Here is a 26,992-nt window from a genome sequence, read left to right as displayed (position 1 = left end):
TATATTTCCCTCACTAACTTTAAACATCAGCTATCTGAGCAGCTAACCAATCGCTGCAGCTATACATAGTCCATCTGTAAATAGCCCACCCAATCTACCTACCTCATTCCCATATTGTTTTTATTTACTTTTCTGCTCTTTTGCACACCAGTATCACTACTTGCACATCATCATCTGCTCATCTATCACTCCAGTGTTAATCTGCTAAATTGTAATTACTTCGCTACTATAGCCTATTTATTGCCTTACCTCCTCACGCCATTTGCACACACTGTATATAGACTTTATTTTTTTCCTATTGTGTTATTGACTATACTGCTTTGCTTTATCTTAGCCAGGTCGCAGTTGTAAATGAGAACTTGTTCTCAACTAGCTTACCTGGTTAAATAAAGGTGAAATTTTAAAATTGCTCTAGTTTAACATTTCTGGGTAAGAGTTACGTAGGTATATGATGGAATTTATTGGTGTGAGTTTTCCAACTGTTTGTCAAAACTATTTATTGCTGCAAAACGGTGACTAATGTTTTAAATGTACACATTAAGGCACTAATTCAAGTGTCTAGGTGTGTGAGTATAAGTGCTTGTGTGTGTGTGTGGGAGTGTATTGTATCTGTGTCTACACACATGCTGTAAGTCAGAGATCAACTGACTTTTTGATTGACACACTTTTTGTACCACTTTATTGTCCCTTTAGATTTAGTCTTTCTTCTTCAGGCCTAAATATTATAATCTCTTGGGCAATATCATTGGTGGTTGTCAGGGAGACAGCAAGTGTAGTAGCCCAAACACTGGTGCACCTGTCAGACTGTGTGAGTACCTGCACAGGTGTGACAGCTGTCTGCTTACCTGAGATCTACATGGCCTGGAAGGGAGAGAGCAGGCTGAACTGAAGAGCTTATTAATAAGAGGACAACACTGAGCCAAAATGCCTCCTCGGAAGAAAAATGACATTGCAATTAAAATGGAAGAGGGTGGGTAGGATTTATCCTTTTTGTTTTCCAGAGTGGAAATATTCCTTCTTTTGGATTTCTCTTGAATACTGAAGAGTATTCAGTTTTTCTCTTTCTTTGATGTGTTTGTAGTAAATATGGAACAGATGTACTAACTACTACAGATCTTACTTTGAGCCAGTTTTCTACAACAGGAAAATAATTCTACATGAACAAGAAATCTAAATTATTATGTGGATTATAATTAATGGACATTTTTGAAGGGGTTGATACATTTTTCCTTTGGTCAAATCAAGTCTGAAATTTCTAAGTGGAAATTACAAACATTAAAATACTTTTTAAACCTCAAATACACTACAAGTTTGCATTTCTCAGCAACAAAAGAGTGCTCAAATTAAGATCCTATCTGTAGATGTACTATAACATGGAACATAATCCATACTCTTAAACATGAAACTGTAAGATTGTGAGATTTTTCATGGTTCAAAGACAAAGTACAATATTTGTAGAGCTTTTGACTGACAATATATATATATTTTTTATAGTGGGAATGGATATCGATGGACAATTAGACAGTGGGAGTGAGGGTAAGTCATCAGAAGGAGAAAGTGTTTGATGTGTGTGTGTTTATGTGTGTTTGAGCTTACCTGTTTGTTTAATTGTCCAACAGCTGCAAATGTCGGATTTTGGAATAATGTGTTATTCTGCAAATATGTGGTTCTAAAGGGGTAAAAAAACGGTGTAAAAAATTATGACATTTACTATTCTAAATGATGAGTTTAAGGACGCAATAACCCACTCCAGCTAATTTTGAACTTTTCCCGTTGAATAACGATATTCAACATATCAATACAGTAAAGTACACGCACTTAAGGATATAAAGTTATGTTTTGAGCAAAATAGTGTTATTTAGACATGTTTGCGAGATTGGATTTGGCAGTTCAAGGAGTTGGTTTGATGGTGCACTCTGATGTCATTGGCCTCCCCCCTTGCTTGCGGGAACAATAGAGGAAAAATGTACGGCTAAAAAGAGGAACGGCCCAACCCCCCCACTTGTACCATGTCAGAGGACACCTGGACCACCTATTGAGGTGTGCTTTTTGTTAAGTAAGTGTAGGCCGTCATTGTAAATAAGAATTTGTTCTTAACTGACTTGCCTAGTTAAATAAAGGTTATATAAAATAGGTGATAAATCATGTTCTAGGGAGGCTGGAGTGGGTCTTTTAGGATAGTCATAAACCAGTGATGTAGTGGTTTAAAATGTGTAGTGTATTTGAGGTTTAAAAATGCTTATGAAGTTTGTAATTTCCACTTAGAAATTTCTGTCTTTACTTTTCCTACAAAAATGTCCATTCATTAAATCCACATAATAATTCACATTTCCTGTTGCTGCAGGATTATTTTCATGATGGTGCAAACCGACTCAAATTAAGATCCTACATCTGTACTTCCAATGCATTTTTCCACAAAAGGTGGGTAAACTAAATCATCAAATCAGAATATGTTATTTGTCACATACAACAGATGTAGACCTAACCGTGAAATGCTTACAATCCCTTAACCAACAACGTCGATTTTTTTAAAAGTAAGCAAGAAAATATTTGCTAAAAAATAAGTAAAATAAAATAAAGTAAGAAAAAAAGTAACACAATAAAATAACAATAACAAGGCTATATACAGGAGTACCAGTACCGATGTGCGGGGGTACAGGTTAGTCGAGATAATTTTGGTAATATGTACATGTATGTAGGGGTTAAGTGACTATGCATAGATAATAAACAGTCAGTAACAGCAGCATAAAAAAGGGGGTCAATGCAAATAGTATTTGACTAAGTGTTTAGCAGTTTTATGGCTTGGGGGTAGAAGCTGTTAAGGAGCTTTTGGATCTAGACTAGCCCCGCGGGTACACCTTGCCGTGTGATAGCAGAGAGAACAGTCTATGACTAGGGTGGCTGGAGTCTTTGACAATTGTTAGGGCCTTCATCTGACACCGCCTGGTATAGAGGTCCTGATTGGCAGAAAGCTTGGCCCCAGTGATGTACTGGGCCGTACACAACACCCTCTGTAGCGCCTTGTGGTTGGATGCCGAGCAGTTGCCATACCAAGAGGTGATGCAACCAGTCAGGATGCCCTCGATGGTGCAGCTGAAGAACGTTTTGAGGATCTGAGGACCCATGCCAAACCTTTTCAGTCTCCTGAGGGGGAATAGGCGTTGTCGTGACCTCTACCCAACTGTCTTGCATTTACCCTCCATTACACCACTGGCAATAACCATGGGGAGGCTGGCAACCTGGCTGATTTAGATGTTTGTTTAATTGTTCAGGTTTTAATGTCATTTATGGATATACGGAGCCTTTGTCTGTCTGTTTTTATTTCCATGAAATATATACAGTAAGTGACAATGTGTGTGTATCGTGTGTGTGTGTGTGTATGTATGTGTATGTGTGTGTGTGTTTGTGTGTGTGTGTGTGTGTGTGTGTGTGTGTGTGTGTGTGTGTGTGTGTGGTGGTGTGTGTGGTGTGTGTGTGTGTGTGTGTGTGTGTGTGTGTGTGTGTGTGTGTGTGTGTGTGTGTGTGTGTGTGTGTGTGTGTGTGTGTGTGGTGTAAATGTGTAAATGTGTTTGGTGTGTCTCAGATGAGGTCAGGTGGAGAGACAGAAACAGGAAAGTCAAACTCTCTCCACGAGCCGGGGGACGGAATGGCAAACAGGTCACCAGCGAAGAGGAAGAGAAAGAGGAGGAGGACGAGGCACAGAGGAAGAGGGCTCATAAGAAAAAGGCCAAGGTCCAAGACAGCGAGGAAGAGGATGAGGAAGAGGATGACGAGGCACAGAGGAAGAGGGCTCATAAGAAGAAGGCCAAGGTCCAGGACAGCGAGGAAGAGGATGAGGATGAGGAAGAGGAGAAGAGCGTCAAGCGGAAGGGCCCAAAGGCTGCAGGCAGAAAGAAAAAGGCAGTCAAGCAGGAGAGTGAGGAGGAAGAACGAGAGAAGAAAAGGAAAGGCAGAAAAGGGACTAGCAAGAACCAGAAAGAAGGGCAGAACAAGGAGAAGAAGGGCGATGCCAAAGGGAAAAGTGACGCCAAAGGCAAAGGAGTGAAGGACAAAGGGAACGAGAAAGACAAGAAAAAGAAGAACGCAAAGTACAGCAGGTGCAGTATCCTTTGAGAGGGCCATCTCTCTCACATATCTCCATGCTGCACACACCATCATGTATGAAGGAGGAGTCTGACAGACTCTGTTCGGATATCCCCCTTCAAAGTATTGATTAATTAGGTCAGGGAGTTGAGTCATGAAAATGGGTTATAGGGTTGCACAAAAGTGTTACAAAATGCTACGACAATGACCTTAGCTCACTATTTGTCAAGCACCAAAACAATACATTTCATACAATAACACTATTTTACCCAAGGAGTTATAATAGTGTATTACTGATTTGTAAGATACATATATAAAAAGGCAACATTTCCTCTCAGCCTGTATATATATATATATATACAGTGCATTCAGACCCCTTGACATTTTCCATATTTTGTTATGTTACAGCCTTATAATAAAATAGATTGTTTTCCCCTCATCTAGCTACACACAATATCCCATAATGAAAAAGCAAAAACAGGCTTTTAGAATTTTTTGCAAATTTATAAAAAACAACAACAACTGCAATATCACATTTGCATAAGTATTCAGACCCTTTACTCAGTACTTTGTTGAAGCACCTTTGATTACAGCCTTGAGTTTTCTTGGGTGTGACGCTACAAGCGTGGCACACTTGTATTTGGAGAGTTTCTCCCATTCTTCTCTGCAGATCCTATCAAGCTCTGTCATGTTGGATGGGGAGTGTCGCTGCACAGCTACTTTCAGTTCTCTACAGAGATGTTAGATCGTGTTCAAGTCCGGGCTCTGGCTGGGCTACTCAAGGACATTCAGAGACTTGTCCCTACTCCTGCATTGTCTTGGCTATGTGCTTAGGGTCGTTGTCCTGTTGGAAGGTGAACCTTCACCCCAGTCTGAGGTCCTGAGCACGTTTTCATCAAGGATCTCGCTGTACTTTGCTCTGTTCATCTTTCCTTCGATCCTGACTAGTCTCCAAGTCTCTGCCACTGAAAAACATCCCCACAGCATGATGCTACCACCACCATGCTTCACGGTAGGGATGGTGACAGGTTTCCTCAAGACGTGACGCTTGGCAATCAGGCCAAAGAGTTCAATCTTGGTTTCATCAGACCAGAGAATCTTGTTTCTCATGATCTGAGAGTCCTTTTGGTAAACTCCAAGCGGGCTGTCATGTGCCTTTTACTGAGGAGTGGCTTTTGTCTTGCCACTCTACCATAAAGGACTGATTGGTGGAGTTTTGCAGAGATGGTTGTCCTTCTGTAAGGTTCTCCCGTCTCCACAGAGGAACTCTGGAGCTCTGTCAGAGTAACCATCGGGCGGCAAGCTCTAGGAAGCTCTAGGAAGAGTCTTGGTGGTTGCAAACTTCTTCCATTTAGGAATGGGAAAGGGGGATACCTAGTCAGTTGCACAACTGAATACATTCAACTGAATTGTGTCTTCCCGCATTTAACCCAACCCCCCTTAATCAGAGAGGTGCGGAGGGCTGCCTTAATCGACATCCACGTCTTCGGCCCCGGGGAAAAGTAGGTTAATTGCCTTGCTCAGTGTTAGAACAACAGATTTTGTAACTTGTCAGCTAGGGGATTTGATCCAGCAACCTTTCGGTTACTAGGCCAACTCTCCTACACGCCAGGCTGCCTGAATGATGGAGGCCACTGTGTTCTTGGGGACCTTCAATGCTGCAGAATTTTGTTGGTATCCTTCCCCAGATATGTGCCTCGACACAATCCTGTTTCAATGCTCTATCGACAATTCCTTCAACGTCATGGCTTGGGTTTTGCTCTGACTTGCACTGTAAACCGTGGGACCTTATATAGACAGGTGTGTGCCTTTCCAAATCATGTCCAATCAATTGAATTTACCACAGGTGGATTCCAATCAAGTTGTAGAAACATCTCAAGGATGATCAATGGAAACAGGATGCACCTGAGCTTAATTTTGAGTCTCATAGCGTAAGGGTCTGAATATTTACATAAATAAGGTGTTTCTGTTTTAAATGTTTTATACATTTCTTCAAATCGACATTCTACAAATGTACAAAAACCTTTTTTCGCTTTGTCTTTATGGGGTATTGTGTGTAGATTGATGAGGATTTTTATTTATTTAATCCATTTTAGAATAAGGCTGTAACGTAACAAAATGTTGAAAAAAGGGGTCTGAATACTTTCCGAATGCACTGTATATATATATATACATACATACATATATACATATACAGTGGGGAGAACAAGTATTTGATACACTGCCGATTTTGCAGGTTTTCCTACTTACAAAGCATGTAGAGGTCTGTCATTTTTATCATAGGTACACTTCAACTGTGAGAGACGTAAAACAAAAATCCAGAAAATCACATTGTATGATTTTTAAGTAATAATTTGCATTTTATTGCATGACATTAAGTATTTGATCACCTACCAACCAGTAAGAATTCCGGCTCTCACAGACCTGTTAGTTTTTCTTTAAGAAGCCCTCCTGTTCTCCACTCATTACCTGTATTACTGCACCTGTTTGAACTCGTTACCTGTATAAAAGACACCTGCCACACACTCAATCAAACAGACTCCAACATCTCCACATAGGCCAAGACCAGAGAGCTGTGTAAGGACATCAGGGATAAATGTAGCCCTGTACAAGGCTGGGATGGGCTACAGGACAATAGSCAAGCAGCTTGGTGAGAAGGCAACAACTGTTGGCACAATTATTAGAAAATGGAAGAAGTTCAAGATGACGGTCAATCACCCTCGGTCTGGGGCTCCATGCAAGATCTCACCTCGTGGGGCATCAATGATCATGAGGAATGTGAGGGATCAGCTCAGAACTACACGGCAGGACCTGGTCAATGACCTGAAGAGAGCTGGGACCACAGTCTCAAAGAAAACCATTAGTAACACACTAAATAGTCTGGGTAGCCATTTGATTAGCTGTTCAGGAGTCTTCTGGCTTGGGGGTAGAAGCTGTTTAGAAGCCTCTTGGACCTAGACTTGGCACTCCGGTACCGCTTGCCGTTCGGTAGCAGAGAGAACAGTCTATGACTAGGGTGGCTGGAGTTTTTTTAACCATTTTTAGGTCATTCCTCTGACACCTCCTGGTATAGAGGTCCTGGATGGCAGGAAACTTGACCCCGGTGATGTACTTTGCTGTACGCACTACCCTCTGTAGTGCCTTGTGGTCGGAGGCCGAGCAGTTGCCATACCAGGCAGTGATGCAACCCGTCAGGATGCTCTCGATGGAGCAGCTGGAAAACATTTTGAGGATCTGAGGATCCATGTCAAATCTTTTCAGTGTCCTGAGGGGGAGTAGGTTTTGTCGTGCCCTCTTCACAACTGTCTTGGTGTGCTTGGAACATGTTAGTTTGCTGTTGATGCCAAACCTCCTCCCTATAGGTTGTCTCATTGTTGTCAGTGATCAGGCCTACCATTGTTGTGTCATCAGCAAACTTAATGATGGTGTTGGAGTTGTGCCTGGCCGTGCAGTCATAAGTGAACAGGGATTACAGGAGGGTACTGAGCACGCACCCCAGAGGGGCCCCCATGTTGAGGATCAGTGTGCAGGATGTGTTGTTACCTACCCTTACCCACCTGGGGGCGGCCCATCAGGAAGTCTAGGATCCAGTTGCAGAGGGAGCTGTTTAGTCCCAGGGTCCTTAAATTAGTGATGAGTTTTGAGGGCACAATGGTGTTGAATGGTGAGTTGTAGTCAATGAATATCATTCTCACATAGGTGTTCCTTTTGTCTAGGTGGGAAAGGGCAGTGTGGAGTGCAATAGAGATTGCATCATCTGTGGATCTGTTGGTGCGGTATGCAAATTGGAGTGGGTCTAGGGTTTCTGGGATAATGGTGTTGATGTGAGCCATGACCAGCCTTTCAAAGCATTTCATGGCTACAGATGTGAGTGCTACGGGTCAGTAGTCATTTAGGCAGGTTACCTTAGTGTTCTTGAGCACAGGGACTATGGTGGTCTGCTTGAAACATGTTGGTATTACAGACTCAGATAGAGAGAGGTTGAAAATGTCAGTGAAGACACTTTCCAGTTAGTCGGGCGCATGCTCGCAGTACACGTCCTGGTAATCCCTCTGGCCTATCAGCCTTGTGAATGTTGACCTGTTTAAAGGTCTTACTCAGATCGGCTGCGGAGAACGTGATCACACAGTCATCCAGAACAGTTGATGCTCTCATGCATGTTTCAGTGTTACTTGCATCGAAGTGAGCATAGAAGGTATTTAGCTCGTCTGGTAGGCTCGTGTCACTGGGCAGCTGTCGGCTGTGCTTCCCTTTGTAGTCTATAATAGTTTCAAGCCCTGCCACATCCGACGAACGTTAGAGCCAGTGTAGTATGATTCAATCTTAGTCCTGTATTAACGCTTTGCCTGTTTGATGGTTTGTTGGAGGGCATAGCGGGATTTCTTATAAGCTTCCGGGTTAGAGTCCCGCTCCTTGAAAGCGGTAGCTCTACCCTATAGCTCAGTGTGAATGTTTCTTGTAATCCATGGCTTCTGGTTGGGGTATGTACGTACAGTCACTGTGGGGCAGTGAAGTTTCAGCTCTGTCTGTCCGTGGCCTATCCTCCTCGGTGCGCACTGTCACTGTGTCCATTTCCATCTTGTCCAGCTGTGTATTTAACATTTCACGTAAACTCTGTTTCTTGTCTGCATCGAAGTAACTGTCCTTGTACCTAGCATCGAGCATGGCGGTGACACAGTAGAGAGGCTCAGAGAGAATGCCACCGAATCGCTTGTTCACAGCCTCGAGTACTTTTGTAAGTTTTAACCCCACGGTCTGTCGGCAGTTTGTTGAGCAGGCGTTTCAATGCCATGACAGAGGATATCACGTCTGTTGCAGACACAGTTGAGCTTAGTTCTCGAGTCAGTTGTTCGAATGGAGTTAGGAGTGTTCATTTTTCCAAGTTTCAAAGATGTTCTCAAATGCCATGGAAATGGCAGCAGCGGTACGAGAACCAACACATTCTTGAGCATGCAATACGACTTTCCTCAGTACGAAATCCTCGTCGACCCACTGTGCTGTCAGAATCATAATGCTCATGGGGCTGACATCACTGGTCCAAATGTCAGTAGTGAAGCTCATGGATGTGAGTTTCAACAATACTGTGTAACTCTGGTAGGGCAACATCTGAAAAATAGTGTCAATTCAATTACATTTAAGGGCTTTATTGGCATGGGAAACATATGCTTACATTGCCAAAGCAATGTTCTCTTTTTGTATTTTCTGTTGGTCTGCCAGATGTTTTTCAACATAATATGACAAGTTCAAAGTTTGTACCATGATAATTGGGCACTGTGTAAAGCCTCTGGCCACACTGCCCACTCTTAGCAAAGACAGTCTGACCGAAACTATAACTCTACCCTGGTTGACACATGGTTGACCCTGACTTGACCCCTGGCCCTGGTAACAGCTCTTTCTTCTGATAGCTCTTCTTCTTCGGGCGAGTCAGGGGACGAGGATTCTCTGTCAGAGGGGGAGATTGCTGCTCAGAAGGAAGAGGTGGAGGAGAAGAAGAAGCTGATAGCCACTCTAAGGAACAAACCGTGGCGCATGAAGAGGAGGCTTAAACTCCTCAAGTAAACAAAATGGCCACCATCATATGTCATCCTCCACTGATTTCCCATTGGCTGATTGCCTTCACATAGGGACTTGCTCTTGCTGTGCTGTTTTCTCTTTTTTCTATAACTACAGTACTTTACACATTCCTTAAGGCTTACACAATAACTAATGTATTACTTGTGATGTCATCTTATTTATTTTTAAATTAAATTAAAATATAATTGTGTCTTTGATGCTACATTGCCTGATCAAATGTCCATTTATTTTGTGAAATACTTTAATTACTTTATGGAACGACAAAGTAGATCGATTGTCCATTACCCTTTGAACTATTTACGAGTTTTGTGCATTGGCTTTGCTGATTGATGTTCTTTGACCAGCTTCTCACTGATTTATTGGTGGGTGGTTTATCAAACCAGTGATTGATACTTTTTGTTGGTTGATGGTCATTCTTTTTTGTGGGTTTGAATTGTAGGGAATGCCAGGCGTTTGTGGAGAAGTTTGAGGGGGCTCTGGGAAAGGGCAAAGGGAGGAAGCTCTACGCCTACAAAGTCATAATGGCTAAGGTAACTTTTCCTAGGCCAAGTGTTAACTTTACAACTGAGTCCACAGTCTTAAAGATTAGTTATGTCCTACTGAATCATTATGAATAATTCAAACAAATTATGCATGTATAACTTCAATATGTTAAGACTTAAGTTAGCTGCCCAGTGACACGAGCCTACTAGACGAGCTAAATTACTTCTATGCTCGCTTCGAGGCAAGCAACACTGAAGCGTGCATGAGAGCATCAGCTGTTCCGGATGACTGTGTGATCACGCTCTCCATAGCCGATGTGAGTAAATCCTTTAAACAGGTCAACATTCACAAGGCCGCAGGGCCAGACAGATTACCAGGACGTGAACTCCGAGCATGAGCTGACCAACTGGCAAGTGTCTTCACTGACATTTTCAACCTGTCCCTGACTGAGTCTGTAATACCAACATGTTTCAAGCAGACCACCATAGTCCCTGTCCCCAAGAACATTAAGGTAACCTGACTAAATGACTACCAACCCGTAGCACTCACTTCTGTAGCCATGGAGTGATTTGAAAGGCTGGTCATGGCTCACATCAACAACATTATCCCAGAAACCCTAGACCCACTCCAATTTGCATACCGCCCCAACAGATCCACAGATGATGCAATCTTTATTCCACTCCACACTGCCCTTTCCCACCTGGACAAAAGGAACACCTATGTGAGAATACTATTCATTGACTACAGCTCAGTGTTCAACACCATAGTGCCCTCAAAGCTCATCACTAAGCTAAGGACTAAACAGCTCCCTCTGAAACTGGATCCTGGACTTCCTGATTGGCCTCCCCCAGGTGGTAAGGATAGGTAACCTTGTGATTAGAGCGTTGGGCCAGTAACTGAAAGGTTGCTGGCTCGAATCCCCGAGCTGACAAAGTAGAAATCTGTCATTCTGCCCCTGAACAAGGCAGTTAACCCACTGTTCCCCGGTAGGCCGTCATTGTAAATAAGAATTTGTTCTTAACTGGCATGCCAAGTTAAATAAAGGTTAAATAAAAAATAAAAATAAAAAACAACACATCTGCCACGCTGATCCTCAACACGGGGACCCCTCAGGGGTGCATGCTCAGTCCTCTGCTGTAGGCACGACTCCATCATCAGCGTCATTAAGTTTGCCGACGACACAACAGTGGTAGGCCTGATCACCGACAACAATGAGACAGCCTATAGGGAGGAGGTCAGAGACCTGGCCGTGTGATGCCAGGATAACAACCTCTCCCTCAACGTGATCAAGACAAAGGAGATGATTGTGGACTACAGGAAAAAGAGGACTGAGCACGCCCCCATTCTCATCGAAGGGGCTGTTGTGGAGCAGGTTGAGAGCTTCAAGTTCCTTGGTGTCCAAATCACCAACAAACTAACATGGTCCAAACACACCAAGACAGTCGTGAAGAGGGCACGACAAAGCCTATTTCCCCTCAGGAGAATGAACTGATTTGGCATGGGTCCTCAGATCCTCAAAAAGTTATACAGCTGCACCATTGAGAGCATCCTAACTCGTTGCATCACCGCCTGGTATGGCAACTGATCGGCCTCCGGCCGCAAGGCACTACAGAGGGTAGTGCTTATTGCCCAGTACATCACCGGGGCCAAGTTTCCTGCCATCCAGGACCTCTATACCAGGAGGTGTCAGGGGAAGGCCCTAAAAATGGTCAAAGACTCCAGCCACCCTAGTCACAGACTGTTCTCTCTACTACCGCACTGTAAGCGGTACTGGAGAGCCAAGTCTAGGTACAAAAGGCTTCTTAACAGCTTCTACCCCCAAGCCATAAGACTCCTGAACAGCTAATCAAATGGCTACCCAGACTATTTGCATTGTCCCCCCCACTTTATACGCTGCTGCTACTCTCTGTTTATTATCTATGCATAGTCACTTTAACTTTACTTACATGTACATATTACCTCAATTACCTTGACTAACCTGTGCCCCCGCACATTGACTCTGTACCAGTACACCTTGTATATAGACTCACTACTGTTATTTTACTGCGGCTCTTTAATTATTTGCTATTTAGTTTTTTACTTATCTATTATTTACTTAACACTTATTTTTCTTAAAACTGCATTGTTGGTTAAGGGCTTGTAAGTAATTTTACTGTAAGGTCTACACCTGTTATTTGATGTTATTTGACATGGCATGTAAAATACACATTTAACCCTCTAGAGTCTAAGCCCTGTCTAAACCAGGGGACAGGGATGCGGGAAGGGGGGACAGGGGGTCTACGCTAACATATGGAATTGTTTTAAGATGGTTATACCAAAGATCATTTAGCTATTTATTTCGGGGTTTTATTAAAAAAAAAATATATATATATATATTGGATGAAACATTGAAAAAGAAAATCAAAAGGAAGTATGTTCTGAAGTTTAGGGATGTCACATGGTCTGACAAACACCACTCTATCTCTGCCACCTTTCACTGAAGATGTGGAACGGTTATATCGGCAGATGTGGTGGATTGAGACGCAGCCCATGCAAAAACTGATATCTCTACCTTAAAGAGACGGATTTTGATGGGGATTTTTTTATTATGTTAATTTGATTTCCGCTGGAGCACAGAGATTGTAGGCTAAGGGTTAAATCATAAGTGCACCATAATCTTCATGATTTTTTCTCATCAGGAACTACACAGTACTTCTGTGATAAACTTTTATTTTCAAATATTCTCTCTTAACCTTTTTCGTTTCAGAAAATGATCAAGTTCAACCGTGACTTTGACAATTTCAAAACAGCCTGTATTCCATGGGAAAGAAAGATTAAAGAGGTTGAGAGTGGGTACCATTATTTAAAGCTATGAGTTTCTGTCTTGTTCATGTAATGTAGTTCTATCTATTCATTATGTAACTTTTGGAGTTTGAACTCTAACCCTCAGGTCACTTTGGGTCATCTGTGGCTTCCTACTTCATCTTCTTGCGGTGGATGTACGGTCTAAACCTGGTCCTGTTTGGGTTAATGTTTGGGCTTGTTGTTCTCCCAGAGGTGAGCAGCTTTTTACCTTAAGCACATAGTCCATTGTCTTGCAAAATATTTGCAGTACATTTGGTCAGCATATGGAGAGATATCGAAGGAGGGACTCACTGTCTCATTCTTACTATCTTTTCCCCACTTCCCTTTCATTTTTCCTTTCTTTCTGTCCGGAGGTGATGATGGGTCTTCCGTATGGGTCTATACCCAGGAAAACTGTTCCCAGAGCGCAGCAGGCCAAAGCCATGGACTACTCCGTCCTCCTTGATTTTGGAGTGAGGATCTTTGGAGTGATGCCATATTTATAGCACCTTGTTTTGTTTACTTAAGGTTCAGGTTTATTTCATATGATTGTACAAATGAAACAAACATACATAAAATGTGATGTCATACAGTACTTTAAATTACTGGTAAAAAAAAGGGTAAAAAGTAGATTTTAAGACATTAGGGGTCATACATGTTCATGAATAACAGCATCATATTGCATTGTACCTGCATTGTAACTAAACGCCCACACCAGTAGAAATCCACTTTTTCAAGCTGAAAGACGATGGCCAGAGCTTACCCATGATGTTGCACAGCGATTTAAGTCAATAAGTCATCATTTTAGTCAAAGTATTATATATTCGGGCTTGAAGTGACAAATCCGAACTGCCAACTTTGTGCAAATCCTATATGACAATCAAATTATTTTCAGCCTACGTTTAGTTTCAGGGCTGGGTTTTACTTGAATGTTACCACCCACCAGCGTGGCATTATTTATTAATCAGAAACAGCTGCAAAGTTATTCCTCTTCGCTCCTGAGATGAGCCAAACAGCCTTGTGTCCACTTGGCTGCCTGAGCTATGGAGCAAATTAAAATAGGCGGTGCAAATGTATGTTTTTGCAAGTCTACTTTTAAAAATCTTTTTTCAGAAAATTATCACAATCCATTGAATAATTTGTAAATTTTCACTTTTCTTTGGTGGTCTATTTAAAAAACAAAACAAAACAAATATATACATATAATACCATTTATAAAATGGTTATATATACAGAACCAGTCAAAAGTTTGGACACAGTTTACTCATTCAAGGGTTTTCATTATTTTTACAATTTTCTACATTTTAGAATAATAGTGAAGCCATCAAAACTATGAAATAACACATATGGAATCATGCAGTAACCAAAAATGTGTTAAACAAATCAAAATATATTTGATATGAGTTATTATTCAAAGTAGCCACCCAATGCCTCGATGACAGCTTTGCACACTCTTGGCATTTTCTCAACCAGCTTCATGAGGTAGTCACCTGGAATGCATTTCACTTATCAGGTGTGCCTTGCTAAAAGTTCATTTGTGGAATTTCTTTCCATCTTAATGCGTTTGAGCCAATCAGTTGTGTTGTGACAAGCTAGGGTGATATACAGAAGATAGCCCTATTTGGTAAAAGACCAAGTTCATATTATGGCAAGAACAGCTCAAATAAGCAAAGAGAAACGACAGTCCATCATTACTTTAAGACATGAAGGTCATTCAATCCGGAAATTTTCAAAAACTTTGAAAGTTTCTTCAAGTGCAGTCGCAAAAACCATCAAGAGCTATGATGAAACTGTCTCTCATGAGGACCGCCACAGGAAAGGAAGACCCAGAGTTACCTCTGCTGCAGAGGATACGTTCACTAGAGTTAACTTCTTATGGCTGCAGGGGCACTATTGAGTAGCTTGGATGAAAGGTGCACAGAGGTGCCCAGAGTAAACAGCCTGCTCCTCAGTCATAGTTGCTAATATATGCATAGTATTATTAGTATTGGATAGAAAACAATCTGAAGTTTCTAAAACTGTTTGAATTCTGTCTGTGAGTATAACAGAACTCATATGGCAGGCAAAAACCTGAGAAAAAATCCAAACAGGAAGTGGAAATTCTGAGGCTGGTCGATTTTCAACCAAGATCCCATTGAAATCACAGCGAGATATGGATGAGTTTGCATTTCCTACGGCTTCCACTAGATGTCAACAGTCTGTAGAACCTTGTCTGATGCCTCTACTGTGAAGGGGGGCCGAATGAGAGGGGAATTAGTCAGGTCTGCCATGACCTGACCATTCTTTGACCATTCTTTGACCGTTCACATGAGAGGGAGCTCTGTTCCATCACTCATCTGAAGTCAATGTAATTATCCGGTTGGAACGTTATTCAAGATTTATGTTAAAAACATTCTAAAGATTGATTCAATACATCGTTTGACATGTTTCTACGGACTGTTACAGAACTTTTGGACATTTCGTCAGGTTTTAGTGAACGCGCTTCCCTGACGTTGGATTTGTTTACCAAACATGCTACAAAAATAGCTATTTGGACATAAATGATGGACATTACCGAAAAAAAACGAACATTTCTTGTGGAAGTGGGAGTCCTGGGAGTGCATTCCGACGAAGATCAGCAAAGGTAAGTGAAGATTTATAATGCTTTTTATGAGTTTTGTTGACTGCATAATTTGGCGGGTAACTGTATGGCTTGCTTTTGTGGCTGAACGCTGTTTTCAGATTATTGAATATTGTGTTTTGCCGTAAAGCTTTTTGAAATCTGACACAGTGGTTGCATTAAGAACAAGTGTATCTTTAATTCTATATAAAACATGTATCTTTCATCAAAGTTTATGATGAGTATTTCTGTTATTTGACATGGCTCTCTGCAATTTCTCCGGATATTTTGGAGGCATTTCTGAACATGGCGCCAATGTAAACGGAGGTTTTTTGGATATAAATATGAACTTAATCGAACAAGACATATATGTATTGTGTAACATGAAGTCATATGAGTGTCATCTGATGAAGATCATCAAAGGTTAGTGATTCATTTTATCTCTATTTGTGCTTTTTGTGACTCCTCTCTTTGGCTGGAAAAATGCCTGAATTTTTCTGTGAGTTGGTGGTGACCTAACATAATCGTTTGTGGTGCTTTCGCTGAGAAGCCTATTTGAAATCGGACACTTTGGGGGGATTAACAACAAGATTACCTTTAAAATGATATAAGATACATGTTTATGTTTGAGGAATTTTAATTATGAGATTTCTGTTGTTTGAATTTGGCGCCCTGCACTTTCACTGGCTGTTGTCATATCAATCCCGTTAACGGGTTTGCAGCCATAAGAAGTTTTAACAGCACCTCAGATTGCAGCCCAAATAAATGCTTCACAGAGTTCAAGTAACAGACACATCACAACATCAACTGTTCAGAGGAGTCTGAATGAATCAGGCCTTCATGGTCGAATTGCTGCAAAGAAACCACTACTAAAGAACACCAATAAGAAGAAGAGACTTGCTTGGGCCAAGAAACACGAACAATGGACATTAGACCGGTGGAAATCTGTCCTTTGGTCTGATGAGTCCAAATTTGAGATATTTGGTTCCAACCGGCGTGTCTTTGTGAGACGCAGAGTAGGTGAACGGATGATCTCCGCATGTGTGGTTCCCACCGTGAAGCATGGAGGAGGAGGTGTGATGGTGTGGGGGTGCTTTTCTGGTGACGCTGTCAGTGATTTATTTAGAATTCAAGGCACACTTAACCAGCATGGCTACAACAGCATTCTGCAGTAATACGCCATCCCATCTGGTTTACGCTTAATGGGACTATCATTTGTTTTTCAACTGGACAACGACCAACACACCTCCAGGATGTGTAAGGGCTATTTGAGCAAGAAGGAGAGTGATGGAGTGTTGTGTCAGATGACCTGGCCTCCACAATCACCCGATCTCAACACAATTGAGATGGTTTGGGATGAGTTATACCGCAGAGTGAAGGAAAAGCAGCCAACAAGTGCTCAGCATATGTGGGAACTCCTTCAAGACTGTTGAAAAATCATTCCGGGTGAAGCTGGTTGAGAGAATGCCAAGAGTGTGAAAAGCTGTCATCAAGGCCAAGCGTGACTACTTTGAAGAATCTAAAATATAAAATATATTTTGATTTGTTTAACACTTTTTTGGTTACTACATGATTCCATATGTATTATTTCATAGTTTTGATGTCTTCACCCCTCCTCCCCCGAAGATGAATGCTTTGATTGGTGTAATGATAGCTAGAACCCACAAGTGTCTATTCAGATAATGCAAAGGAACCCGCAAAAGAAAATTCAACGAACTTATAGTTAGCTACATGTTACATGTCATTTGCGGCATGAATGATTATAAGCAAAGCTATTGTAGCCTGTCAAATCAATGAATATGTATATTTCAATTTGTGAATATGTGTATGTAGCCTTCGTCATTCTTCGGACAGGAAATGGCATCGGAATAGTGGCGGCAACTTGTTATGGGGGGGTCCTTTAAAATGTTACACATTTTCAGTACATCAATTGTACTTGTCACTGTCAGCTTAATTTCGGATGAATGACTTGCATATGAACATGATTATTTTTCTTAATTTCACCAGGGCTACTGCAAGTACTCTATTATGTTCTATGGCTACTATAATGACGAACGCACCATCGGACTCCTCCAGTTCAGACTGCCACTGTCCTACCTACTGGTCGGTGTTGGCATCTTCGGCTACAGCCTGATGGTGGTCATTAGAACGTGGGTAAAACACACACACGTGAACATACACATACGCACACAGTAAATACATACTAATCCACATACACACAAACAGTATCTGAAATATTGATGCCAGCAACCCCCCCCCCCCCCCCCCCCAGGATGGCCCGTAACTCGGATGAGGGAGGAGATGGTGGGGACGATGGACAGTTTACCTTCACCTTTAAGATGTTCACCAGCTGGGATTACCTCATTGGGAACCCAGAGACAGCAGACAACAAGTATGCCTCCATCACCACCAGCTTTAAGGTAAACACAGTAGCAGCTAACACTTAGGCCTATCCATAGCTAGTAGAACGACCTTCCACTAGCTTGGCACAAGATACTGTTGTTTATGCATAACTTTGTTCTACAAATATCCATTTGTTCTACAAATCTCCATACATGTACACTTACTATCTTCAACCATAGTATCCACTGTGTTTCTCACTAATCGACTGTTCTCGGTAGGAATCCATAGTAGACGAACAGGAGAACCAGAAGGATGAGAACATCCACTTGCGGAGGTTCCTGCGGGTTCTAGCCAATCTTTTCATTCTCTGCAGCCTGGGGGGCAGCGGCTTCCTCATCTATTTTGTGGTCAAGAGGTCTCAGGACTTTGCAAAACTAGATCAGAATACGCTCTCCTGGTATGAAAAGAATGAGGCAGGTTGAGTTGTTATGATGCTGTGCTATGGTTCGTCTAGTCAAAAGGAGTGAGCCAGAAATGTACATTTGGTGTTTGTCCTGTTTTCTTCAGTTGTAGGTTGTTGTGCTATTATCTGGGTTGTCATGATAGTCAAAATTATAACATTTATAAAATATATATATCATACCACACTTTGGTTACACTTAATAACTTTCATGAATAAGCCACAAAAAATTATTACATGTTTATAAATTATATGATACATGTTATACATGTTTATGAATGTAATGCTTATAATGCTTATAAATGCTAATACATCTTTATAAAGAAATACTAATTTAATAATAGTATGTTCACTATTTAATGCTTATTCATTAAAATAGTTTTTCAGTCTTCATCCTGGTGATTGGATGTGTTTTACTTTCCAGGTGGAGGTTGTGATGTCACTGCTGGGGCTGGTGTGCCCCCCTCTCTTTGAGACTATCGCTGAGCTGGAGGAGTACCACCCTCGTATCGCCCTCAAGTGGCAGCTGGGCCGCATCTTTGCCCTGTTCCTTGGGAACCTCTACACCTTCCTGTTCGCCCTGTTTGATGATGTCAACGAAAAGGTACCAGACAATGTGTCAGTGTTATGTACCTGCAAATGCATGTTTGTGTGTTTATTCACCTGTGTGTGTGTGTGTGTGTGTGTGTGTTCCGTACATATTGTATGAATGTATATTTTACTTACTCACCTGAACCTGTCTTTGTGTGTTAACATGTGTACAGTTGGAACAGGAGAAGTATATTAAGAATGCCACTATCTGGGGTCTGAAGGAGTACTATGCCAACTACAGCACCTACCACAACACTACTGACATCCCCCCTCCGGAGATCCCGCCTGCTGATGTTATCAGAGGGCCGTGCTGGGAGACCGACGTTGGCATAGTGAGGATTACCCTTGTTCTTCCTCCGTTTTCCCTTTATTACTAAACATAGCGGTGGCAGACCACCGTTTTTTATTATTTTGTTTTTCCTCCTGGGTTTTCCTCCACCTGACCTGGGCAGCCCATAAAGTTCCTGTCATTGTGCACCAGTGATGAGACTGAGGCTGTGTGACATGCTGGGCGTTTCATGTTTAGTTTCCCTTCTGTGCTGCCCTCTAGGAGTTTGTGAAGCTCACCGTCTCTGACATCCAGGTGACATATCTGACCATCCTCATTGGAGACTTTGTGCGAGCCGTGATTGTGCGTTTCCTCAACTACTGCTGGTGCTGGGACCTGGAGGCTGGATTTGTACGTGCTAGGCTTCCGAAGCATAACATAACTACTGTTCTACTGTGTGTGTGTGTGTTTTGGTAGCACTTTACATTACAGTATGGGATAAAGTGGTAATAACATGTATGGTAGTATGGTAACAAGGTATACTTACTCACTATCAATACAATCCAGCACTGCTATATTGCTCTTTACTTTGTTTTTCTTTGCTTATTGTATGTGTGAGAACAAGTAAACTTGATACCACACAGCGACATCTGGCACGATAGGTGATCCTTCACATTCACCAAGACACAGGACACTGCCCTGGGAAGTTAATTACTGAGAGAGAGAAAGAGGGAGAGAGAAAGGGGGGACAATGAACAGAATTACGTTTACATTATTTATATTATGCATTGCACTATTTAAAATATTTATATGTGATTCTAGCCGTCTTATGGAGAGTTTGACATCAGCGGCAACGTGCTTGGATTAATCTTCAATCAAGGAATGATTTGGTGAGTAAATATGAGACACCACATAAACCATCAACACATTTCCACTTACCCTGTAAGTTGTGTTTATCACATATTTCTGTATCTGTGTTTGTTTCAGGATGGGTGCGTTCTACGCCCCTGGCCTGGTAGGGCTGAACGTCCTGCGTCTCCTCTCCTCGATGTACTAACCCAGTGGGGCTCGGGCCGTGATGCAGCTGTAACGTTCCCATGAGAGGGTCTTCAAGCCTCCAAATCAACAACTTCTACATCGGCCTCCTCCTCCTGGTGCTCTTCCTCAGCCTTCTGCTGTGGTTTACACACCATAATGCACCTGCCGCCCTCCCTCTTGACTGTGGCCCCTTCAGGTGTCTTCTCATGCACACACACACGCACGCACACCATACACACTAGGCACACATCTAATGCTGGTCTCTTGGTCTACTAGTGGAAGCGGCGCAAATGTATGATGTTGTCATGGAGACTATAGAGAAGGACCTACCAGCGTTCATTGGTAATATCTTCACCTACCGCAACTAATCCTGGGCTGATCATACCAGCTGTGCTGCTGATGGTGTATGTACACACACACACCACACACACACACACACACACACACACAACAACACACACACACAAACACAGCACAACACACCACACACACACACACAGACACACACACACACACCACACACACACACACACACACACACACACACACACACACGTATATGGGTATACGTAACTATACCACAGCTCATCATATCAAGAGTTCTGTGAACCTGTTTCAGGTTGGCCATCTACTATCTGAATGCGACCTCCAAAAACTATCAAAATGCCAACCTGGAACTGAAGAGGAAGATGCAAATGGTAAATGACCATGAGCAACTGAGCTGCCGTCTCTCAGGACTTAAATCCTATACTGTAAATAATGACATGTTATTCAGTACTGTAAGTTAACTGCATGTACGTAATGCTGAAGTGGTGTGTAAATATGAATGCAGCAACACCAACAGTATAATCTGTGGTTGTGTTTAGGCTAGGGATGAGGAGAAGAACCGGAGGAACAACAAGGAGAGTACCAACCAGGTGATGCATGACCTGGTTGGCCTTCTTCCCAACCGCTCTCTAATCCCCCCTCCTGCGGAAGAAGCACCCCCACCAGGTCAGTTCACATAGCCTACTCTACCTTCCTACCATCTCCACTCAGCTCACCACCATGTTTTTTTGGCATTAAGAAAAAAATGTGAACCCACTTCAAAGAACAATAGAAGAAACCGTTTGTTTTGAGTGAATTATATCATAATATCGCTCCGAAGCAGAGCTGTCAAAAAGTATTCACACAACTTGACTTTTTCCACATTTTGTTGTGTTACAGCCTAAATTTAAAATGAATTAAATTGAGATTTTGTGTCACTGGCCTACACACAATACCCCATAATGTCAAAGTGGAATTATGTTTTACATTTTTTAAAGCAAATTAATTAATAACGAAAAGCTGAAATGTCTCACTTCAGTAAGTATTCAACCCCTTTGTTTTGGAAAGCCTAAATCAATTCAGGAGTAAACATCTGCTTAACAAGTCACATAATAAGTTGCATGGACTCACTCTCTGTGCAATAATAGTGTTTAACATGATTTTTGAATGACTACCTCATCTCTATACACCACACATACAATTATCTGTAAGGTCTCTCAGTCGAGCAGTGAATTTCAAACACAGATTAAACCCCAATGACCAGGAAAGTTTTCCAATGCCTCGCAAAGAAGGACACCTATTGGTAGATTAGTAAAAATAAAAAGCAGACATTGAATATTTTGAAGTTATTAATTACACTTTAGATGGTGTATCAATACACCCAGTCCCTACAAAGATGCAGGCGTCCTTCCTAAATCAGTTGCCGGAGAGGAAGGAAACCGCTCAGAGATCTCACCATGGTGACTTTAAAACAGTTACAGAGTTTAATGGCTGTGATAGGAGAAAACTGAGGAAGGCTCAACAACATTGTAGTTACTCCACAATACTAACCTTATCGACAGAATGAAAAGAAGGAAGCATGTACAGAATATAAATATTCCAAAACATGGATCCTGTTTGCAATAAGCCACTAAAGTAAAACTGTAAAGAATGTGGCAAATAAATTTACTTTATGTCCTGAATACAAAGCGTAATGTTTGGGGCAAATCCAAGGCAAGGCAAGACAGAAAAAAAGCCATATTGCAACCTATGGGTTGTGATAATTGCATTATTTGCTCTCTCACCTGTTAGTTTATACAGTGCTTTCAGAAAGTATTCAAACCCCTTGATTTTTTCCACATTTTATTACGTTACAGCCTTATTCTAAAATAGATTACATGTTTTTTTCCCTCATCAATCTACACACAATACCCCATAATGACAAAGCAAAAACATGTTTTTAGAAATTTGTACAAATGTATTAAAAATAAAAACTGAAATTTTACATTTACATAAGTATTCAGACCCTTTACTCAGTACTTTGTTGAAGCAGCTTTGGTAGCAATTACAGCATTGAGTCTTCTTGGGTATGACGCTACAAGATTGGCACACCTGTATTTGGGGAGTTTCTCCCATTCTTCTCTGCAGATCCTCTCAAGCTCTGTCAGGTTGGATGGGGAACGTTGCTGCACAGCTATTTTCAGGTCTCTCCAGAGATGTTCGATCGGGTTCAACTCCAGGCTCTGGCTGGGCCACTCAAGGACATTCAGAGACTTGTCCCAAAGCCCCTCCTGCGTTGTCTTGGCTGTGTGCTTAGGGTTGCTGTCCTGTTGGAAGGTGAACCTTCACCCCAGTCTGAGGTCCTGAGCACTCTGGAGCAGATTTTCATCAAGGATCTCTCTGTACTTTGCTCCTTTCATTTTTCACTCACTTTTTCACTTCACTTGGCATTCAGGCCAAAGAGTTCAATCTTGGTTTCATCAGACCAGAGAATCTTGTTTCTCATGGTCTGAGAGTCTTTAGATGCCTTTTGGCAAACTCCAAGCGGGCTGTCATGTGCCTTTTACTGAGGCGTGTCTTCTGTCTGGCCACTCTACCATAAAGACCTGATTGGTGGAGTGCTGCAGAGATGGTTGTCCTTCTGGAAGCTTCCCCCATCTCCGTCAGAGTGACCATCGGGTTCTTGGTCACCTCCCTGACCAAGGCCCTTCTCCCCCAATTGCTCAGTTTGGGCGGGCGGCCAGCTCTAGAAAGAGTCTTGGTGGTTCCAAACTTCTTCCATTTTGGAATGATGGAGGCCACTGTGTTCTTGGGCACCTTCAATGCAGAATAAATGTTTTGGTACCCTTCCCCAGATCTGTGCCTCGACACAATCCTCTTTCGAAGCTTTTCGGACAATTCCTTCGACCTCATGGCTTGGTTTTTACTCTGACATGCACTGTCAACTGTGGGACCTTATATAGACAGGTGTGTGCCTTTCCAAATCATGTCCAATCAATTGAGTTTACCACAGGTGGACTCCCATCAAATTGTAGAAACAGGATGCACCTGAGCTCAATTTCGAGTCTCATAGAAAAGTGTCTGAATACTTATATAAATAAGCTGTTTCTGTTAATTTTTTTTAACAAATTTGCTAAAATTTCTAAAAACCTGTTTTCACTTTGTCATTATGGGGTATTATGTGTAGATTTCTGAGGATTTGTATTTATTTAAGCAATTTTAGAATAAGCTGTAACTTAAGAAAATGTGGAAAAGGTCAAGGGGTCTGAATACTTTCTGAAGGCACTGTATGCCTTGCCACCGTGATATATAGGCCTAAGGTCGAGACAATAAGAAAACAGAGGGAGAATGAATTCAACAACACCTTTGTTTAATCACAAAACGGAGAGCAACATCGTTCAGGTGGAGTCCACAATGCATATGCATATTGCATGTAACAAACAGTTACATGGCCTACAGGAAGGTCAATCAAGTTAATGTCTCCGACATTTTCAGACAACTATTGATTTAGAACAGAGTTATCACAAGTCGCAAAGAAAATAGCACTATTTCAACTTCAACATCATCAATCAAATGACTTATGCTTAGTCTAATACAGTGACAACTAGATTCCCAAAACAATTTAGTCCAATTGATGTAAGCTAAATATCAGGTGGCTGTCCATGTTACTGATTTCTCTGTGTGTGTGTGTGTGTAGAAAAAACATGTTGACTCACCCTACTTGTAGAGAAATGCCAATGCCATCCTCCTTTCCTTCATGTTGCCAAAATGGTCTTTTACCCTGTCATACAGGACACACTTTTAGTTCGTGTTGTCCTAGACTCCCTGACTAAAATGCTTGCTCGCAAGCCTAACTTTCCTTCATGGGCAACGATGAGCCAGCTAGTTAACATTAGCCTACTACATCTAGCTACATATAGAATTTCTATCCTCTCAGGCCAGGGGCATAATGTATGATTTTATAGTTGGTTCCCAATCGCCGTTATAATCATTGGCCATTATGGAGAATTAAGTAAAACTACAAGTCCAAATCCCTATCTCCATTCATGGCTAATTTAGGAAAGTGACAATTTTAACTAGCTAGCTATCCACCAGAGTACAACAACACAACGAGATGCAACAATTCAAATTTTTTCTGTCAATGATGTTTTGCTTTTGATGTTTTACGTCTGTAATATGATTGGTGTGAAGCCAAATCCAAACGGATTTCCCATGACACTTTTTTTTGGTGCGCCAAGACCATTCACAGTTGAGCTCGCTCAGTTTAGCTAAATGCTGATTGGCTATTAGTTTATACTTTTTTAATCAAGGGAGGCCACATGCTCGCTGGCTTCCCTTGCATTCAATGCTACTGGTGGCAACAATATCCTACTCTTTTTGACCAGACAGCATCAGATAGCTGGGCTACACATACAGAGACAAAGGGGAGATGTTTCGCTCGCTTGGATGCTTTCTCCGATGAGATATATTCAGCCTCTTACGAATTGAAGGGACATTCTGAAACACAGAGAGACAAAAGGTACATCATTTTATGTATTTGTTATTTTTTTCTTTGTTATTTTTTGGTGGTGGCTGCATTATGTTATGGGTATGCTTGTCATTGGCAAGGACTAGGGAGTTAAAATAAAAAATAAAAATACATGGAATAGAGCCAAGCACAGGCAAAATCCTATAGGAAAACCTGTTTCAGTCTGCTTTCCAACAGACACTGGGAGACAAATTAACATTTAAGCATGGCAATAACCTAAAACACAAGGCCAAATATACACTGGAGTTGCTTACCATGACAACATTGAATATTCCTGAGTGGCGTAGTTACAGTTTTGACTTAAATCAGCTTGAAACTCTATGGCAAGATATGAAAATGTCTGTCTAGCAATGATCAACAACCAACTTGACAGAGCTTGAATATTTTTTGAAAGAATAATGTGCAAATACTGTGCAGTCCAGGTGTGCAAAGCTCTTAGAGACCTACCCAGAAAGACTGATTATAACATGCGTTGACTCAGGGGCGTGAATACTTATGTATTTAATTTTTTTAATGGAAAACAAAAATCTAAGAACATGTTTTCACTTTTTCATTATGGGGTATTATGTGTAGGTGGGTAAGAAAAAAAAATATTTGATCCATTTTGAATTCAGGTTGTAACACAATAATATGTGGAATAAGTAGCTGTACATACACCCCGTTTTTCTCTTTTGCTTTTTCAGACAACATGAGCGAGAAGGGCAGCACATTTCCCAAAGTGACAAAACGTCCAGGAGCAGCTGTCAATGTCAAGGGGGTTAACCTTCAGAAGGATGTTTCATTGGCTGCACCAAACTCCCGAGTGGCTGTGACCCGCCCCCCAGGCCCAAGGGGGCCGCCTGGAAACGCCAGAGGACCACCCCCAGGGCCGGGAAGGGGCAGAGGGAGGGGTGCACCTCCTCCTAGATGCTAATTAGGTGAAAAACAGGGTGCTAAGATGTCCACACCACCCTCACAAATCAGGATTTACAAAAGCAAGAAAACGGACTAAAACACTCGGACTTAAGAAAAGTTTCTTGCCGTTTTCCCTTGCAAAACGTTTTGTGTTGCATGTTCTAATGAAAAAGACCCTAGGAATCTGGCCAAAAGTCTAAAGCCTGTAGGCAGTATTTGTAACACCCTCACAATCATGACATAACAGCATCCTAAATCCTATTTATAGACAAACAGATGATCAGATTGTCTGTGACCAATTTAGAGAAAGCTTATTTAGACTACTGAGTGTCACAGCACGCTGTAAAACATTAGTAAATATTAGCTTCAATATTTGAATAACTTACTTCTTATTTATGTGTTCAAAAAGCATGATATTCAGAAATGTTAATTTAATTAAATATACTGCAACATCTGAACGACTATTTGTGAGTGAAAACTACAACAAAGGAAATTGGGTTTAATTTACTCCATATTCATAATATTTCTATCAACTTAACAATTCTACGTTTTTGCAACAACTTGCCATTTGGTTCCGTTTGTAGAGGATTGTGGGTAATTCAAATGTGTTAGACTTTATAATACTTTTACACAATGTTGTATGCGTGTTTGAAGTATATTTCTACATTAGTGTTAAAGTTGAACTGAAACGCTCAAATCAACATGCAACATTGTTTTACACGGCGATGTTGGGTAACCTTGTTGAACGTGATGTTCTGAAAATGCTTTTAGAACATAATATTATACGTTTATCCAATGCCTAGCGCAAGGGCCGTTCCATGTCATTTCAGCAACCCATGACACCCACCATCTCAGATTGTCCTGTAGTTAGAAACAGATAAGATTAACATTCCTGCAACATTATTTGGTTGAAATATAATTAGATCTCTGAGAAATTAAGCTAATTGATTGCACCCAAATTGGCCATTTTAATTGATAGGATTCATATAATATTCAATAAATATAGTACCTAACATCCGATTT

General features: G+C 41.5%; 1 pseudogene; it reads left to right on the top strand.

Annotated features, from left to right (window-relative positions):
• The first annotated feature begins 881 nt into the window (after positions 1–881).
• Positions 882–26,479, top strand: LOC111973979 (transmembrane channel-like protein 2-B; annotated as a pseudogene).
• Positions 26,480–26,992: the final 513 nt, after the last annotated feature.

The sequence above is a fragment of the Salvelinus sp. IW2-2015 genome, linkage group LG15, assembly GCF_002910315.2.
Source record: "Salvelinus sp. IW2-2015 linkage group LG15, ASM291031v2, whole genome shotgun sequence".
NCBI classification, from domain to species: domain Eukaryota; kingdom Metazoa; phylum Chordata; class Actinopteri; order Salmoniformes; family Salmonidae; genus Salvelinus; species Salvelinus sp. IW2-2015.
The sequence above is the reverse complement of the archived record's forward strand: the minus strand, read 5'-3'. Positions and strand labels throughout refer to the sequence as shown.